The sequence below is a fragment of the Pinus tabuliformis genome, chromosome 4_1, assembly GCF_031772625.1.
Source record: "Pinus tabuliformis cultivar Carrire ecotype Pingquan chromosome 4_1, CPIR1, whole genome shotgun sequence".
Taxonomy (NCBI): Eukaryota; Viridiplantae; Streptophyta; class Pinopsida; order Pinales; family Pinaceae; genus Pinus; species Pinus tabuliformis.
In genome coordinates, this window is record NC_142303.1 from 441,712,091 (window position 1) to 441,731,256 (window position 19,166).

General features: G+C 31.7%; 1 pseudogene across 1 annotated transcript; it reads left to right on the forward strand.

Annotated features, from left to right (window-relative positions):
- The first annotated feature begins 1,050 nt into the window (after window positions 1-1,050).
- Window positions 1,051-1,821, forward strand: LOC149176227 (mitochondrial carrier protein CoAc1 pseudogene; annotated as a pseudogene). The gene is made up of 3 exons (XR_016258347.1): window positions 1,051-1,078; window positions 1,207-1,356; window positions 1,714-1,821. The product of XR_016258347.1 is annotated as a mitochondrial carrier protein CoAc1 pseudogene (transcript).
- The last annotated feature ends 17,345 nt before the right edge of the window (window positions 1,822-19,166 follow it).

Below are 19,166 nucleotides of genomic sequence, written 5' to 3' on the forward strand. Positions count from 1 at the left end.
TTTTAATCTTAAACAAGCTTTTGGCACATTGTACGTGATATAAGGGTTGCACAACAAGCTTTAGTTCAGATAACTTCAACACTGCCCGAAAATTTAAACCATGAAAAGTCCAGTTATTCCTTTCTCCAAACCACAATACATTCCATTAAAAAGCCAATATGTGGCACATACATACTCCAGCTTCAATCTAAATACCCATGAACCCCAATTTATTTAGATCTTCATGTGCAAAAACAGTTCAAATTACAAAAGATTGCCGCTCAATCTGTACGAAGAATCACAGTTTCACCCGAAAAGAAGAAAAAAGAAACCCTACAACGGTGTACCAATGGTTTCTTCAGCTAAAGCTCGCCAGACTTCGCTCAGGCTTCGAAGAAACACGACAGCTTCTGTAAAAATCCTCACACTCCCACCCAAAAACAAAAACAAGAAATGTGCAAATGACGAAATTGGTTAACGAAGTCTCCAGAAGGCCCTCGAAAAATACTTGCAGGTCTTTATTCCTTTCTCCAAACCATAATACATTCCATTAAAAACACAATATGCGGCACATACATACTCCAGCTTAGTGATGTACCTATGTAGCCGTGGGAATGTACATCCGTCTGCGTTCAAAAGGACTCCCATCTGTACCGCAGTAACGTCAAACACTGAGCCAAAGCCTGCCATTCACCTCGAACAATGCGAAACCCGCAATAAGACCCCAAAACCTTTCCACCCCAAAACTTTGGTTCGACTTAGGTTATAATCGCTTGGTTCAATGTATCATGTTTCAATTTCAGAATTTTAGCAAATGACAGTTTCTGTCATTTTCAGAATTTTGTACTGGATCAATTTTTGACAGGATCTGTTCTGTATATTTAAAATTGTTGCCACATACTGGTTCCTGTATACCTTATGATTTTTCTATTTTGAATATTCTTTTGCCCCAATGAAATAACATGGCAACAGTATCAGATTAGTGATAAATTTGGCTTCAATGCTAGAGCAAATAACAATGTGTTAAATGGCTAGTGATTGAAGCTCGATTGTTGATACCTGCATGTATCCTCTGGATGTTGTTAGACGACAAATGCAGGTTGAACATTTTATTTCCTTGGTAACTGGAGTCTTGGTTTACTGTATTCATAATTTTAAGTCAAAGATACAGGCTATTTAAGTCTATGATATTGAAAATTGACCATTATGGTTTGAGTGGCACTACAGGTACAGACATTATCAGCTAACCAAAATAGTGCATCTTCTCTTCAACAAATGGAACCCAAGTTCAAAGGAACATTGGATGGTCTTGTTACCATTGTTCAAAGACAAGGCTGGAAGCAGATGTTTTCTGGGCTAAGTATTAATTACGTAAAGGTAAACTTTATAATCTCGTTGCATAAAATTAATTTATTGCTGCATGTATTTTAAATTTCAGCATCAGCCACACAATTATTGAGTTGCTTGACTCCTGTTTGATTCGCTAGCCAGCATTTCGTGATTCTCTATTGTCAATGTGGCCTATTAATGTTATGCATATTCTATGGCATACAGTATAGCCAGATAATTTTTTGAAATAGAAGGATGCCCGAGCTGGCGTTTGAGTTTTTCATTGTTTATGGTGATGCCAATGGTTACATGACATTTTGGGTTTTTATTTTCTACAGAAGGGAATTAAATAGTTTAGAAAAACTGACATTTGATTAGTAATAATTTCCATTCTGGTCTCGGTAGGTTGTACCTTCAGTGGAAATTGGCTTTACTACATACGATGCAATGAAATCCTTGCTTGGAGTTCCATCTCGAGAAAGAGGGAGTTCCATCTCGAGAAAGAGCACATAGTGGAAAATATGGTTGAGAGAGACAATGTCGAGTATGGTTGCATTTTGTTGCCTCGAAAGGTTTATGCATATGTGATGGCTTATTTGATCTCATTCAAGATCAAGAATTGGGTGCAGGGCTTCTGGAGGAGCTCTCATTCAAGCTCAAGAAATTGGGTGGAGGAGCTTTCATTCAAGATCGAGAAGTTGGGTGGAGGGTCTGTAGGTGGAGTGTGTGTTGAAAACTATAATTAAGGATCCAGTTGAAGCTTCGGATTTCTCGTGCCAAAGCTAATCTCCTTGAAGTTAGACAACTCATGTTAGGGATGTCTCTTATTGTTATACAGCTTTAGTCAATCAAATACTCTTTTTAATGTTAAACAAGCTTTTGGCACATTGTACATGATATAAGGGTTGCACGAGAACCTTTAGTTCAGATAACTTCAAGATTGCAAGAAAATTTAAACCATGACAAGTACAGCACTGCACCTATGGTTTCTTCGTCTCTGCCACCATCAAGTACTAGAACAAGGTTTGAATATCGCTCTCCTCGTACATCTTTCTCTTCTAGCATCCCGTTTCAAGATTCTGGCCATTCATCATCAAGCTATCCGACTATGCAGTCTTCACTAGTCCCATGGTCATCAAAGGTCAGTTTTGTTTAAACATTTTTATTTATTTTCATCCACTGTTAATTAAAACAAGGTTTTTTGTCTTTGACGACTGTTATCAACTATTCGACATTATTTCTGCTCTGGTATTTGTACTGGATCAATTTTTGATGGGACCTGTTCTGTATATTTAAAACTGTTGCCACATTTCGCCGCAATGAGATAACATGGCACCAGTATGAGATTAACCATAAATTTAGCTTCAATGCTAGAGGAAATAACAATGTGTTAGATCGCTAGTGATTCAAGATCAATTGTTGATACCTTGCTATGAAGACCCTTTATTTACTGATCAAGTTTTCTTTGTATGGTCAGATTTCTCATGGCAAAGTTAATCTTCTTGAAGTTAGACCAGGAACATCTGAAGCACTGGTTGAAATTTCAGGCACTCCATAGCAAACAAGTGCACCCATTTTGTATGCAGTTCTTGATTTCCCTCCGACATTTTCCAACATTTGCCAACAATTCCTCTACTGTCCCTCTGTTGCTACTTTTTGATTTTGATTTCTTAGAATAAAAGCAGATTCCTTGCTGCAATTAAATTTCTATTTAAGATAATTAAGCATAAATCTGTCTGCAAACACCAACCCCTGTAGTACTAACTATATGCTTTGTTTCAAAATTCAGTCAAATCACGATATAAACAGTATTGGCAATTTCTCTGAGTTTGAGGAGCCAATTCTTCGTCAAGGGAGTTCTGCCAGATTTGGAAGGTACACAAGATTTGCAAAACTTTGTCGATTGCTGCTATCATGGGGGTTTTGCTGATCACCATTTCGGTACTAATGTCCCTAGCATTGTATATCACCTTTGGCAGTGTCACAGCAGCTGGTGAGCTTATCACAAAAACTACAGTTGAAGTTGTAATATCTGAACGCACAGTTGCAGCCATTCTAGGACTTCAACTGAAATTTTTGAAACATGGAGACTTGGAATGAAGTGCTGTCATTGCTGACAAAATGACATTGTACTGACAGAATGACAAAATGTTACAGCACAAAATTTGACATTGTACTGACACAATACTTCTTTATCCAGCCTATAAAGTGCCATTTCTTTGACTTGACATAAATGTATTTTGCAACAAAAATGACAGAACGATTTTGATAAACATGAACTGCATTATATTTTGAATTTGGATTCTACTGCCACTGCTTATGCTCCAAAACCAATGTTCTCTGTGTAAAAAATATATATTTTTATATATATTCAATATATTATTACACAATGTATTAGCTTATCAGTTTAAATTATAAATTATATTTTTTAATTCGAATACTATGATATTGCAGAAAGCAAGAGTATAGAACACCAAAAGATAATGAATTTTTTCTTGGAGATCATGATCAATTTACATTTCAACTCGTAAAGTTTAAATGTTTTTTTAATTTTAATTTGTTTATTTTAATTTTTAATTTATAAAATAAACTTATCAAAATTATCTTATTATTGTACTTAGATGCTATATTTACTAACCCAAAACTATAAAAAAGGCCAAAAGTCATGTCCTTTTGCATCACAACAAATTATTAATTAAATGCAACAAATTACTAATTAGAAATTAGATGCAGGGTTTATTTTCTTTGCTAATTAGTAATTGGACAAATTTAAAGTTCACACTAAAGTTATGATAAACAATATATTTAAATAAATATATCTTTTGTTCTTTTGACCATGGAATAATTCCTCAATCATTGATATGTAATCTTTCAATCATGGGTTCAAGACTCCATAACTATAATTTTTAAATGCTTAAGTTCTTCTTTGACCTTCGAGAATGATCTATGTAAATATTGAACACTCTCCACCACGAATTTAATTAACAAATTTATATTCATAATAATGTTTATTTGGTGATTATCATTTTATGAATATTTCCATAATATTCAAATGTAAAAAAATAAGAAAATTCTATGTTTTGTGCACCATGGTTATTAAAATACATAACTTACTTTAACACCTTCCTATTATTTTAATATGTTTTGTGCACCATGGTTATTACAATACATAACTCACTTTAACACTTTCCAATTCTTCATACATTATAATTCATTATTATGCATTTAAATATATTTTATACCCCGTGCTTATTAAAATACATAACTTACTTTAACACTCTCTAATTCTTCATACATTATAATGCATTATTATTACCTTTTATAGTTTTTTTCCCTCAAGTTTTCTATGATTCACTGTTAAATTTTATTATATTTTAATTATTAATCTAAGCGTTTTTTAAATCATGAGACATTGGAAAATTATATCTAAAACTAATCTTATTTTAAGAAATACAAACTCAACATTACAAGCATTTATCAGTTCAATGACATTTATGACAATTCTTACTTAACAAAGGCAAAGTTCATTATATTTCACTCTTCGCATAAAGTCAAAAAGTTCATACAACAATTGGCCATCCAATTCATTAAATCTTAATACAAGTAAGCATGCCTACAACACACTAGTAATGGAAACCAGCTCTCATGATAACGCAAATTAAATCTCATAATAATAACTGACCAAACTGTTCTGTTAACCGGTAGGGACTAGCGCCACAACAATGGCTCCTTGTTTTTATTAGATGGTAAATGTTTTGAATAGTGTTAATATTAATATAAAGTTTATAATGATAATTTGTTTGAGTAATTGGGATATTCATTTTATTGAAAATTAATTAAGTGGGTTAACTATTATTTTAGAATATGGGACTAACAACCAGTTAAAAGTAGTGCTAATGGTTAATGGTTAAGTTTATTAATGTAGGTGGGTTTTAGTATAATAAGAAATCTCCTTATAATATTAATATCTTGGTTTAAGTTAGATTTTGTGAATTGTGTTTAGTGATAATGGTTGAGTTAGATTTTTTAAATTGTGTTTATTAATATTTTAATTTATGTTAGATTCTCTAAATTGTGTTTATTAATATTTTAGTCTAATTTAGGTTTGTGTTTAGTTGTAATTGTTAAGTTTATTAATGTATATCAGTTTTAGCATAACAAAAAATCTCAACATAATATTAATACCTTGGTTTAAATTAAATTTTGTAAATTATGTTTAACAAAAAAATATTGAAATAATTATTACACTCATTTCATTAGGAACTGTGTACGTTGACTAACGATTACTCTGAAAATATAAGTTTAACAATCCACTCAACCGGGTGTGGAAAATTTATTAATAACTGTGAGTTTTGATGTAATAGAAAACTTCAATATAACGAACTAAATTTAAATTTAACCTTTATCCAACTATCTCGATTAATTACGAATTCATATGCACTTCGAAAAATTAAAATGCCCTCTAATCTGAAAAGTTACGGATATTCGTAATGGGTCATTGTGTTCTCAAAAAACGAAATCCCTAATGGGGACCTATTTCCCTTTTACTAGAGAAAGAAAAACAAAATATGATGTCCCTCATACGTGATGAACACAAAGTGATTTCCTTCATAACTTCATGAAACGCTTTTCTACTTAGAAAACCGCCGTCAACACGTCAAACTTCTCCCTCATGGTCTGCCTTATCTAGAGGAACGATGGATAATCCCTTCTCTGACGTGTCCTTGAATACTATCGTCTTTTCCCTACAATCCGCCTGGCCGTTACCCAGTCTTTGCTTTTGCTCGATCAAGTAATTTTGCTACGTGCTGGACATCGTTAATCGGACATTATCTTATTCTCACCATTACAAAGAGATTTTGCGTTACCAAACATGGAGGTGGCTCTTGACGAACACCATGACCGTGCTTTTGTACAACAAGATTGCGGACAAAAGTGCCCCCAATTTAAGGAAGTCCGAAAGCGAAAATGGACGCCATTCCGACTTGGAAGGAGGAAGAGGAGGAGCAGGATGGATACTTGTCAGGATTCTGAATTACTTACTGAGTGGGACGTGCAATATATCTGCGTGACAGAAGAAACCACTCGGTGCTGCTACTCACATCTAGCGTTGAAATTCTGGTCACTATTTTAACTGTCGTTCCATTTACATTAATCAATTTTACTGGTAATATCGTCTGATGACATGTCTTGTTATTCAGACTAGTTCTGCGGTTATGCTCCAGGAAAGGGATTGGGCTGATCAGATGGGTGGAATGGCATCATGAAGCGGAATGCAATCTCGGTCTTGTACACACAAATTTATTTGTTGCTGCGTTAAGAACTCCCATGAGAATTCCATGAGGTAAGCTGGTTCACTAAATTCTGGAAGTCTGTGATCCCTATCAAGATTGTCTTATTCGTGGCTAGTAGGGAAGAACACAAATTTTATCTGGGATAATCTGAAGAAGAGGAACATGCAGGGTCAAGGCCTTATCAAGATTGTCTTAGTCATGGCTGGTAGGGAAGAACCCAAATTTTACCTGGGATAATTTGAAGAAGAGGAACATGCAGGGTCAAGGCATATGTGTAGGCATATCTGTTTTCTGCAGACAGGAGGTAGAAAACAATTTACATATCATATTTGGATGCGGTTTTTGGATAGTTGTTCAACATGATCAACAATATAAGATTTATTACGGAGGGGTAGGGGACCAACATAAAAGCGGAGGGAGGCGATGGCACTTTAAGGATCACAAATTTCTTGAACATTTTTACTCTTCACATATATAAGGATTCACAATTCATTATTAACCATATGCTGGTCAAATCCTTTATACAACAAACACACTTACAAAACTGGTTTAAAAAACATCAGTTATCTCATAGGCGCTTTGCAGGAGATTTCCATTCAACACATTCTCAAGGCACACCACTCTACTCCTGACGCCATGTCCATGTTTGGAATTGTTGCTCCTCAGGATGGTCTATGTATCAAGCTGGTGTTGGCAGGTTGTTCAGATGATGCTAGATTCCTTCCTTTCCCTTCCCTAAAGAGGTCTACTATCTTGATGTAGCTGCCTTTTCTATGTTTGCAATTGTTTTTGTCTTTCTAAGTTTTGTTTTTTCTTACTATGTTTGGAGCAACATATATGCTGTTTTAGTTCTGGATGATGGATATATAAACTGTTATAAGTGTTTATTTTTTCATTACGCAATATGGAGGTTTTATATGGATATGGCATGAAGCCTACTGGCTGAAACTCATATCTGGATGATATCATTTGATGAAGCTACTATTGTAGGCAAATGTACTGGTTATTCACTTATAATACCAGCATTTTTTTCACACTACAAAACAAAGGGATTGGTATTTTCTAACTTTCTGTTGATCGGGATAAATGAATGAAATATCGTAGTCTAATCAGCGTTCAAATTTGTTAGGTAAGATTTTGTTAAAATTTGTAGGAAATTTTGTAATCCCCATTATAGTTATCAAATTTCAAAATTTTGGGTGTCAAGTATTTTTAATGATGTTAAATCTATTTCCACACTCAAATTTGCCCAAAAAATCATGGAAATTGCAAAAAAAAAAATCATAAAATTAAACATGATTTTTTGTAAAACTAATCTACAGCTATCCAATTTCAAAATTTTGATGTCTACAAATTTTTTATAATACTGAATCTATTTCAACCATAAAAACAAAATTCAAACACTCTTACTATAATTTTTTAATTAAATTCCAACTATTTTTACAAACCAAACCTTGCAAATTTGCCCTCGATAGAGTAAAGAGCTCGATTGCAAGTTGCCGAGGAATCGCAATACACGCCATCACCACTCCGTCGTATTAGGCATTCTGGTGTTTTGCGATAGTGCAAAATATCGTCCAATGAATATAACTATGTGCATAAGCAACGTTTTCGAAGAGATTTTAGTGGGAATATAAAGGTTTGGTCTATTGCGTCATAGCCTATAATCTATTATATCAAAGTTAATTACGTCATTTGGGGTATTGAAGAAGGTGGGTTGGTAAGAAATTTTCATTTTATAATTTTAAAATTTTAAAATAATACAAATTTTAATTATATAAATTTATATATTATTGTTTACATATAAATAGATATTGTTAGGATATCAAGATCAATATTATGATTTATACTCGATTTTATTTTTTATATTTTATTTTATTTTTTTAATTTTTTTCCTAATTATTATTTTAAAAAATCTTAAATATTCAAAGAAAAGTTAAATTATTAATTTTTATTTGCTAATTATTAATAATTAGATTAGATATTTAGAAGTCTTATAAAAATAGATATATGTGTTCATATAATTGAAAAATATATTAATTTTGTTGATAGTGTTTATCTCTAATGATTAAGAAGAATAACTGAAAATATCTTTATCTAAATTCAATTCTTTCAAATCATATAATAAATTTTGCTGTAATAATTTTGAGATTATATAATTACCTCAAAAAAATTTAATTACTAAATAAATAAATAAATCATAATAATAAAATAAAAAAATATTTTCTTTAAAAATCTAGAAATCGAAAAAAACCATTTTGAAAAAACAAAACATAAAATCTCTAAAACATAAAAATACACCATGAAAGTTATTCAGAATGTCAAAACAAAACCTCACCAAATTGACATGACATATATATATATATATAATTTTAAAATTTTATATATATATATATATATATATATATATATATATATATATCGTATTTAATGATTTTTATTTTTTATTTATTTTTTATTATAATAGAAAGGTGTAATTTTTTTTTATTGAAAGAAAATATTTTAAAATATAAATTATACGAAATATTTGAATGTTTATTATAAATAAAATATTTAATACATATACAAATAATATAAATTAAGGAAGTTATATAAATTAAATGACTAGAAAATATTGATAAACATCAATGCCTGATTAACATTAAAATACTTACTTTATAATACATCTCACATTATATCTTTCTTTCTAATAATTCTAGTTACTAAATATAAAAAGAATTAATATGAGAATTATGGATTTATACATTAAAGAAAAATATGTAACATGATTTCAAATATAGACAATCACTATCATTTAACTATAGAGATTCTTAACCTCTAAATATGTTGTGATATAGTACTACAACCTAATATTCTAGCTTATTAATATTACATCAGCAAAAAATCATAACTTATTTTATTTAATACACTTTTATAATATTTTTAATTAACTAAATTACTACTCTATATTATATATATTTTTTTGTACACTCAACCTAAAATTCCCTCCCTAACATATTAAGATCAGCCACTAATCCACTTTAAACTCCAAGCACCAAAATGCAACGTTTAAATAATGTGTTTTCCAGTAAAAAGGATGTGCTCTACATAAGTTATACATATCATATTATGGACCACCATAAATAAACCATGAAATTGGAAGGAAAAGGTACATATTTAAAAGATTTAATACTTATTAATATATTACAAATCTAAAACTAAAATTACTTTTATGTTGACAAAATTTTTATTTTAATAATATAAAATATATAAAATGGAATTACTAATTTAATAACGTAAAATGTATTTTTATTGAAATATTGCCTATGGTGAATTAGTGTATTACATTTCTTTGTGTGCGAGAAAAGAGACTTGGGAAGATGATTTGATTGCACAAGAGTTTTTCTTACCTCTTTCGAATTTGAACATCTAACATCCTACCAAAGAGAACATTTTCTTAACCGTTAAACTCACACACCATCCCAAAAAAAACCATTAAAAATATATATTTATATCATTTTCTATAAACACACTTCTACACATTCAAAACATTAAAAAATGATATTTACATGATTTCCCAGAAACTTTATATATGAAATTTTATTTATGTTTATATAGTTTTTTTTTTTTTTTTTTATAAGTTAGATTTGGTAATATTTTTTATTTTCAATTAATTTGAAAGTTGGCAGAATTTTTTATGGTGCTTATTAAGGTAAATATAAAAGTTATATATTAAGTTAAATGTTTTGAACCTAAAAAATAATTTCTAAATTTTGAAAATATAAATTTCTATTATTTAATGTTTCTTATAACATTACTTTTATAAATTTTAAATTAAATTAATAAATAAATAATAAATATATTATTTATTTATTATTAAATATTACTTTATTTTTATTATTAATGGAAAAGCACATTCTTGAATTTAGTATAAGCTAAATGTCTAATTCACTTATCTTTTTATCTTTCTTGATCGTAGTTCTCTGTAGTTATTTTATTTTTACAAAAGCACTAGTTTTGAAGGCTTGATCTTTATTTGAGCCTCCCTTTGGGAGCGGTTAGCCACGTTTGGTTTCTCAAGCAACCCTAATCCTTATTGATCGTAGTTCCATCTAGATGTTTGAGAGTTGATGTGTATCATTTTTATAATAAAATAAAGTATTCTTTAAATTAGCAATTGTCCTAAAAGGTGTAAAGATACATAGAAAGAATATAAGATTTGGGAAGATAATCTTCCTAAGAATATAGCAGAAAATAAGCTCATAATCAAATTTTAGAATTTGAAAACAATTACAAAATAAAATTAAAAAAAGCTTGTAATAACACAAATAATCATAATTCTTTTATATATATATATATAAAATACACCTAACTAAATAAATTTAATTACATTCAACATAACAATGACAAACAAATATTAATTTTTTACTAAAAAGTTACATGCACAAAAAAAAATTATAATAAGAAAACTCTAATTCTTCCACCTTGTTTAATTTTCAATATAGAATTTATAATGATTTTATTGTTCCAACATGATGAACAACAAATAATGTCACAATGTGAGGAACAATAAATGATATGGAAATTGGACAAAAAAAATGATATCGTAATGTGTCAAACAAAAAATTCTATCACCCATGTGATGAACAACAAATGACTTTAGCAATGTCATGAACTATGAATGTTGTCACAATGTGATGAATAAAAAACAACATTGCAATGTTGTGACATCAAAATGTGATGAACAACAAATTTCATCACAATGCGATAAACAACAAGTGTTGTGACAATGTGATGAATAAAAATGAACATTATAAAGTGACTACCATATGACAAAATATAAACAATGTTGCAATATGATGAACCACAAACGTCTTTTTAATTGGAAAAGAATGATGTCTCAATGTGAAAAACAAATATTGATATCATAATGTGTTGAAATAAACCATGGTCAATCATGTTTAACTATGTGAGCAATGATCAACCTTTAGTTGACCACAATTAGACACAATCAAGAATGATCATCCATGGTTAAGCATAGTCAAATATGGAGAACATCATCAACATTGTCAAGATATCCAACAATGGTAAACCAATGTCAAATATAGTCGTCATATGTTCAACATTATTATTTGAAGTTAATTATGGTCAACCATGGTCAACCATAACTAACCATGGACAACATGGTTGACCATAGTCAACCTTTCTAACCCTCTTCAACCATTAATGTACATTAAAACTAGCCCACGGGGCTTTGGATTGACGGTGAATGGGTGCACTGTTAAGGCACTCCTTGCGATAGGTCACTGGTTCAAATCCCTCGTGGGTACTTAGGTTAGTCTTAACTAGAAAAAAAAAAAAAATGTACATTAAAACTATTAATAATGTGACATTGACACTTACATTAATGTAACATCATCCATGGTCAACCATAGATGATAAATATTAATTTGACAAGGATCAACATTAATGTGACAAAAACATAGATCCATGTTAACCCCAAATCTATCAAGCACTGATAGGGATCAACTCTCTTAAGGTGTAAACATTTTTTAGATTGTAAAACTTCAGGAAAGGTTTGTACAATGCCTCTCATTACTTGATAGATTTAGATTTAACATGCATATATGCCGATTATATATATATAAGATGAAAGAAAATGTGTACATCCTTCCATTCTTAGCATGGAGTTGACACATGGCATATATATATATATATATATATATATATATATATGTATGCCATGTGTCAACTCCATGCTAAGAATGGAAGGATGTACACATTTTCTTTCATCTTACAACACAATAATAAAATGTTTTAACTATACTTTTTTTTTTTTTTAATAGAATATATATAGTCTCATTGTTTTTATATAGATTGATAGGTAGATAGATAGATATTTACATTGATTTTTTTTTTTTGTTATTAATAATTATTACGTATGTTACATCTCAATATCTATAGAAGGAATTGCATATCTCCTTCATCTTAAGTAATACAACAATATTCAATCTTTTAACCATAAGAAGTTTCTTTTTTTATTTTTAATATATAGAATCTTTCTCTCTTTCTATTTATTTATGTACACACTTCTCCTTCATCTTAATAAACACACGAACAAATAATTTTAACCATTATATATTTTTTATTTTTATTTACTTTTTATAATATATACAATCTCTCTTGCGGACTCTCTTTATAGATAAAATAATATTTGCATGGACTATTTTTTATTATTATTAATTTGTTTAAATGTTATATCTCAATTACATATTAAGCATGGAAGGAATTATAAATTCTCCCCCATACCCTGAAATACTCTGAATTGAAAAGTATATACTAGAATATTTTAAGCATATTGAAATATTTCATTAATAATCTTCACTCAAATTTATCTGTCAATAATATTTTTAAAAACTACATATTAACTTCATATTAAGAATTGAATAAACTACACATCTAACCACAATGAAAAGTGAAAATATAAGCAATTTTTTTAATTCCCTCTCTCTCTCTTTCTCTCTCTCTCTCCCTAGATATATATATATATATATATATATATATATATATATATATATATATAATTGATTAATGTAAGTCTTTTGAATATCACATATCTCCTCCCCGGATGCAGGTGTTATCGTTGAGAGTTAAAATGATTGGACAATGGATGGGCGGGGTGGATCGCCACTTGCCCGACCTGCACAGGAAACATGGAAGGGAAATAACACATGGCGCATGGCACATCTGCATGATCGTCATTCAGAGTATGTTATACCACCGGTTCGGCTGGAACGCCAGGCTCACAGCGAGGGAATTAAGTTTCACATGCACCAGCGTGCAGTGGAGGGCTCAAGCCATCAAGGGAGCAGTAATGGGAGGCGACTTACAAGACAAGGCTGGTAACCTTAAAACCAGAGAAGGGACGAGGAAGATGGTAAATTCGGTAGCTCTGCCGACACTCCTTTGGCCATGCAAACAAACTCAGAGAGAAGGCAAGGAATTGGACCCCGGTGCTGATAATCTTGGCCTTCTCTGCGAGGCTGGTCACTCCCCTCCCCGAGTATTACTCAGGTATCGCAAATTGGCCCTCCCGTTCTTATCTCTTGGCAACTGATATCTGTGTTTGGTTTTGGTTAGCGCACAAGCGCAGGGATTCGGCAAACCTTGAGGATACACTCAATCTAGGTAGAGGAGGCTCAATTAGGAGGCATCGCCACATCCAGGCTATCGCCCCACAGCAAAACTTTTGGATCTGGGCCACTATCATTTGCAGGATGCCTCGATTGAGACCTAGAGTAGGCAGTCGCAGGGGGTAGCAGAGAAGAGCCCCAATGGATTCTTCCTCCAACGACTTGAATCATCCTCCAAGGAGAGGGATTTCTTCTCGTAGTAGAAGAGGAAGGTCTTGAGCCTTTGACTCTCGACCCGGTCCGATTCCAGCCACAGGCTCCGACATATTCACCTTTGACAGTGGTCTAAACAGGCCCAGGATCACAGCCTATTTTACAGTGGTTTTTCAGGAGGAAAGTTTAGCTGTTGACTTAAGGACCCAGGCAGAAAATTCGAGGGCAATCCAAGACCCCTCTTCATCTTTTCAGCTGGCTACGGAGAACACGCCTCAGCGGGAAACAAATGAACAAAGGAGCAGTGCGCGGCAGGCGATGATGATAGATCTGGGTCCTGATGCTCAGAATGTGACACAGTTAGAGGAACCACCTGATATGGGCTGGTGTCGAATTACTGAAGATCCCATTGATGAATAGAAAGGCCATCCACGCTTCTCTTTTTGTAGAATGCCCCTCTCCACAGGTTAAGGTTGTAAGGCGACTCGGTCATGGGTTTCTGGTATTGTCTTGTGTTTCAGTGATCATTCTCCTCTGGTCTTTTTTTGAGTTTTTGATTTGTCTCATGTTTCAGAGATTATTCCCCTGCATGGGAAACAAAAATAGACATTTTTCAAACATGCCTGTTTTGGATAGAACTGCCTCCTGCAGGAGCAGAGTGCTTGACTACGGTCATGATGTAAATTTACTACCTCCTTGTTAATATAATAGATTTAGCTTTACGTAGAAAAAAAAAAAATATCACATATCTCCCACTAAACTTTAATATCAATATGTGAGGTGTTAGTAATGGAGGAATTACACATTTGCCTCACACTCACACTCACACTCAAAAATTAAAAGTAATTATATATATATTTTTAATATCAATTATTATATTTTTTATATAAATTTGATGTAAAATTAAACGGAAAATTGAAATATTCTCATTACTATTTTCTAATAATATTTAATTATTTTTAAATAAAAAGTTAAGAGACAAGTCTTCATTAAGGGTAGAGAGCCTCTTTTCCCAATAACTTAACTTAGATTACTATTTTAAAATTTTATTGTTGAGATTTATTTCTAAAATAGCTAGATTATTTTTTCCTTTTTAATTAAAATATTCATAGTTGAATTTATTTATAAAATAGTTAATTTTTATTTTTATTTTTTAAATTAAATTGATTAATTAAAGATGTTTACACTCTTTTCACATTTTTCATATAAATATATCATTTTCCATCTTTCATATATCTATTCACAACATCAATTTCAAAACATAATCAACATCAATTTCAAAACGTAATAAATAAGATGGTTTATAATTCAACGAGTTAGCTTTGTTAATGTGATTTTGCTAGTTAGTAAAAGTTATTTAGACTATACGCCTGTTAGATTTGAATTGAATTGGTGTCCATAAGAACAGTCATACATGTAATTAGTATTCTGAAATATTCTTGAAATTTAAAATTAATATAAAAATGATTTCTAAATAAAATAATAATATTACCAACATCATCCCACATGTAATGATTCGTTCTGGATTCTTGCAGCATGTTCTTAATGACAAATTTTGTCAATATTGAGATCAAATTTACAAAGGTCTGATAACCCATCACCTGACATGAATGATTTTTGGTCTCAGTTCAGTTATGGACTTTTACGAATCTAAACAAATCATCGAACTGTACCAAAGTTGTTTCTCGAGCCATGCAGGATAATTAATGTTCCAATGAATTCACTTGAGGTTGTAAGATATGAGGAAGCACAGTTCAATTGTTCATGCTTGAAATTTTCATGCTTTAGTCATTATTCAAGGTCGAGGAAGAGATCGTTGTTGTGATGGCAATGCAACATCAAATGACGTAGTGCAACTCAATGCTTTTTATATTTGTTGGAATGGCAAGCATTCGCTTAGGAAGTACATGAAAACAAATAGTGTACAACAATTTACAGAACGACGGAAAGAAACACTAGAAGACCCTCTCCTGCGAAGTATTTCATGCTAAGAGACGCATGCAACCAAACGTTGATGCTACAATGCATTGGTTATTCCACAAAGAGGCAAATGATCATAACGCCGGAAATCGAATGAAGAGAAATTAAAGACAAACAGGACATCGCTCCGAAGATTTCTCTATACGTTGAGTATTTTTTAGTTAACTGTCTAGGTTTTCTCATCAATCATAGAGCCAAAGTCCTTTGACGGGCCCTCACAGCAACTTCAATGGAGCAATAGGAGCTACCAACGCTAACAAATTTTGCGACACACTAAACACAACAAAATTTTGAACGATGTCATTTAATGGAAAAAACAGACATGCAAATGTCAAAAAAGAGATTAAAAAGTAGACCATGCTTATCTTGACCAATTTAAAAGAAAAACAACTTAGATATAATTAAAAAAGATTAATATAATAAAATAAAAATGAAAATATATTTGGTTATATTTAATTACAATCATTATAAAATAATAATAATTTCATTATTATGACGTTTTTTTATTAATATTACATTTCAATATGAATGAGATATGGTAAATATATTTTGATCTATCTCTCAACTATAAAAGAAATATGTCGAAGTCCATAAAAAATATCTTAATTTTATTTCAAATTTAAAGAGAAATAAAATTAATTAAAATTTTATGTTCCCGTTTCAAATGTAAAGGAAATGTATAAATCTTATACTTTTAAGAATATTTTAAAACAAAATTTAAATAAATTATTTGAATAATAAGTAAAATATTCCAATGTCAACTATGTATATATACAAAGAAATATTGAACACACACAATACACTTTTATAGATCAAATAATGGTACATATAAATACAAGAAGTGTTGTCTAAAGATAGATAAACTAACGTGGACTTGCTTGAGATAATATCTCAACTACACACTAATATAGCTTTACTAGTTGAAAAAAATCTCTCAACTAATCAACTAGGCGTAAACCAACTCCTAGATAATAGGAGCACACTAGAATTACATGTTTTAAGACTCACCTTTAATGACTATTTCTCTCAATCCCAATTAAAAAAATATACATCCAATACAACTTGGTCTTTACAAATAAAATTATAATTTTAATGCCTATGTGAAGAAACACCATCCACAAAAATTCATAAGTGCCCAGCTACAATTGCTAATCTACTAGGATGTCCTTCAAATACAACTATGTAGACTTCCTTATAAATATATGATCTTGTAGACTTGCTTATAAATATATGATCTTGTGTCTGCAGTTATAAAATACACGTTTACCTATAATTTTCCACCATTCAATCTCAGTGGTGCTCTAGCTTGTGTTGTTAGAGTGCCTCCAAAAGCATTATCGCCATTGAACCTTGGAAGGGAACGCTTCTTGACCTGATCAATTCCTTTTTCCTTTTTCCTTCACGCATATCTATACTTGCATCTGGGAATGCTTTTCTCGCAGCGTTGGAAATTCCAACAAAAGGCAGCAAACTATGTCGCTATAAAGGCCATTACACATTTGGAATCTTATGGGTTGCGTTTATAGTCCCTAATTTTCTTTGTCTCCCATTTTATATTTCGAAATTAATTATATTTTATTTATCGTTAAAATATATTTCATTATTGGTTGTGCCGACGGATTGATCACATAAATACCCTAAAGAACCACCTATATTTAAATCACTCATTCACGTCCACTAAGTAGCTTGATACGCAAGTTCCAACTTTATTTTTGACAAATGTAAAAAACTAAAAGAAAATATATTTAATATTATTGGGTGGTTATTAGTTTTTATATAAATGAACCTTTTTACTTTTAACATTCATCTATAATTTAATTTACTTAACATAATTTAAAACAATTAATCTCATAATAAGTTCTTTGCAATTTAGATCATAGTTTGTATCCTCTTCTTAATCCTATATATTTTTATTCATTATATTATTTTTATTATAACGAAGATAAATAAATAGTCTCTTAACTATTTTCAAATATATATAATTCTCGAACTAGTTTTTAAAGATATAACTTTATTATTATATAATTTGGGCAATATTAAAATATATATAATTCTCGAACTAATTTTTAAAGATATAACTTTATTATTATATAATTTGGGCAATATTATAGTAAATTTATGTAATACCATTAAATTATATAAGCGGCTAATAACCCATATATTTATTTATATATAATACTTTGTAATTTCTTTTAATTAATTTTATTAAGAATTAATAAAATTTTGATAAAAAATAATATTTATTTGGAACTATATTTTTTTTGCAATGATGTATTCATGCTATTTATTCTTTAAAGTTGATTGATTGTGTCACCTTGTCATGAGGATGAACTTTAAAATCGATTGATTTTTTTACTTTGTAGAGAGGATGAACCAGATTAGCTGGTTTGAAATATCGACCAAATCCTAATTGTAAGGACCTGCGGTCCGAGGCACGACCGCCACGCAATGTGCGACAAGTTTGGAGGCAAATGAGCACTTGGTTGGATGAGTTAAATGGCAGAGCGAAAATACTTGGGAGCATGCGTGCGAAAGTATGAGGGCGAGCCATGTATTTATAATGGATGAGCGAGGGCATTCCTTCATGAAACAAAACTGACGGTGGAAGGTTGTAATTTGGGTGATGGTTGGGGAGGCCGACCATACGAATAAGCAAACAAAGGCATCAGCTTGGCAAGAAGTGCAGGTTGGCTGAGGGGTGGCACGACCACCGTAAAGCATGTATATATAACGTGCGATGTTGAAGCTTGGAGCATCATTCGAATGCATTCACTCAAGGTTCAAGAAGGAAGTGCGAAGAGGTGCAAGTCGTAAAGAAGGTGCAGAGTTGATGCCCCCACTCTTGGGCGAATGCACACAGTGAAGGCATAGTCTTGACATATCAGGTGAGGGCATGGGTGAAGGCGCCCATCGTTCGGAGGAAACGCAGGTAAGCCTTAGGTGAGGGCGCCCGCCGGGCAGAAGCAAACGACGTGGGTGGAACTCGGGTGAGGGTGTTCGGCATTCAGTTGGTAGACGCGGGTGACTCTCAGGTGAAGGTGTCGGTTCATTTCGTGAACACGGGTGGAGACTCGGGTGAGGTCGCCCGCCCGCCGTGCGCAGTGTATGCGGTGGAGACTTGGGTGAGGTCACTGCCGATTGAAATGAAACGAAGGTGTCTTGGGTGACTAGGGTGGGTCGCTCGCCCATCGTGCAAGAAGAAACAAGCTTCGGTTGAGGAGTGCGGTTGGTAGCCCGTGTGAGGGCGCGCCCACCCAAC